The 1,994-nt window shown below is 57.0% G+C and overlaps 1 protein-coding gene across 5 annotated transcripts in view; it reads right to left on the bottom strand.

Moving 5' to 3' along the window:
• Window positions 1-1,994, bottom strand: part of LOC108445713 — a 29,697-nt gene that overhangs the window by 17,618 nt on the left and 10,085 nt on the right. The window lies entirely within an intron of this gene.

Below are 1,994 nucleotides of genomic sequence, written 5' to 3'. Positions count from 1 at the left end.
CCCGCCCCTGCGTCGACGCCTGCTCAGCCCCTCTCCAAATCCGCTGCCTTAATTCTATCCCTGGCAGTCGCTCGCACGGGCACGGTTATTAGGCAGATAATCACTTCCTTGAAATAATTTCAGCACTCAGCTCTAATAAAAAAGATTTCTTCGCAAGGGCCCTCGGCGAAAGGGGCTCGGCGCTGCTCCCGGCATGGCGTGGGTCAATGGGGTTCCGCTCTGTCCTCTCTCTCCAGCCCAACGATTGCCTTTCACCCGCTGAAGAGCGGCCCAGAGCACCCATCCAGGGCCGGCCTCGAGCGCTGGCCTTAATAAAAGCTTGACATCTGAAATTCTGCTGCTTTATCCCTCCCCTGGCCAAGACTTGGTCAAGACCCCGGAAAACCAATGTCGTATCCATGAAAACTTGTGCCCTGGCAGGGGAGGCCGGAGGGAAGGTGGCAGAGATCACCCGCCCAGCCTGGGGCTGCCACACCTCAGTGCCAGAGGCTCCCTCGGGGCGGTGGCGGCAGAACCGTGTGGGAAGCATCGCTTCCTGCCAGGACGTGCCAGCCTCTCTGCAGGACTTGGCCGTGGCCACGTCACCCGCATCCTGTCATGGGATCCTGGCAGAGAGACACACCAGGGAGAGCCCATCCAGCTGGAAGTCTGGGCAGCATGGAGAGTCCCCAGGTTGTACGCAACCTGTGAAATTCCAGCAGCAGGCTCTGACAGACCCTGAGCTCCTCCAAGGTGACTTAAGCCCTCGTCCAGCTGGAGGTGCCTTCCTCTGTGAATTTGGGAGCTCTGGCAGCTTGAGGAAATGCAGTTATTTTCCTTTCATATTCAGATAAACAAACCAAGTGTTTCAGCTGCTGTTCAAAGGCGGGCTGTGACCCGGTCTCACACCCAGAGACACCCGAGAGAAGGAGAAATTCGGAGCCTCTACCACAAACTGAACTGATGGGGGCAGCCAGGCAGGGATCCTGTGTAGGAGACCCTCTCCGTGGCTGCCCAGCCAGGCCCGGCTGCAGCTCCCCAGCAGCCCCCTTCCCAACACACCAGCAGGCTGCAGGGCCTGCAGCAGTGCTGGGAGCTCGGTCTGCTGGCTGAGCCAGCTCCCTGCAGCCTGCTGTGCAAAGCCAGCCAGCGATTCCCGGGTGGGTTTTGGGGCGAGGAGCCTGCGGCTGCCCGCGCACGGAGCTCTCGCGGCCCGCCAGGTGCCGCGGACGCGTGGGAGACGCTCGTGTGTGCGTGTGAAGCGTCTTCTCGGGCTCACACTCGCTGTGAGAAAGGAAATAAAAAGGGAGTCTCCTCCCCCCTCCAGCTGCCTTCAGCATCTCCTTTCTAATAACTTGGCATATTCACTTAATACAGGCCGGCTCCTTCCAAGTCGTTAGCGGCGGCGGGAGACACAGCCGGAACGCTGACCCGGTTTGCTTGCCAAGACAGAGCAAAGAGAAACCTTCACATAATCATTTCCAAACATTAAAATGGCTCCATTGTCATTATAGCTGAGAGATTGAATTCGCCTCATCAAAGCGGCGTATGACAGGTGACTCAATAGGCTGGTGCCAAGCGCGGAGGCAGGAGATTAGCAGGGCACTGATATCATTATTTCCGCCTATCACAGATTCGGCAGGGAGGCAATTGTAATTTCTGGGCTTATTAGTCTGCATTCGCAGGAAAAAACCTGGTGATAAACCTCAGTGTGACAGCCAGGCATTTGTGCAGCAAGTGCTGTCACAGTGACACTTGGAAAATGCCAATGTGGATACGTTCTCCTAATCCCCCCTAATGGAGGTTAAAGCCTGGCACAAAGGCACTCTTATCGCTGATCGGGACACTAATAACATTTGCATTTTTAAGTTAAATATAGTAAGTAAAGAGTAAGTCTCCTCCTCGCGGCTTCGGCAATTAACTCAGCCTCGGAAGGATGAAAGCCGAGCGCAGACTCCAGCCGGCCGGGCTCTCTCCCACGGCGGGGCGGCGCACCCACAGAAGCGACCCCGCCC

This window comes from Corvus brachyrhynchos, unplaced genomic scaffold, assembly GCF_000691975.1.
Source record: "Corvus brachyrhynchos isolate BGI_N302 unplaced genomic scaffold, ASM69197v1 scaffold133, whole genome shotgun sequence".
NCBI classification, from domain to species: Eukaryota; Metazoa; Chordata; class Aves; order Passeriformes; family Corvidae; genus Corvus; species Corvus brachyrhynchos.
Note: the sequence above shows the minus strand (reverse complement) of the source record. Positions and strands in the feature narration are given on the sequence as shown.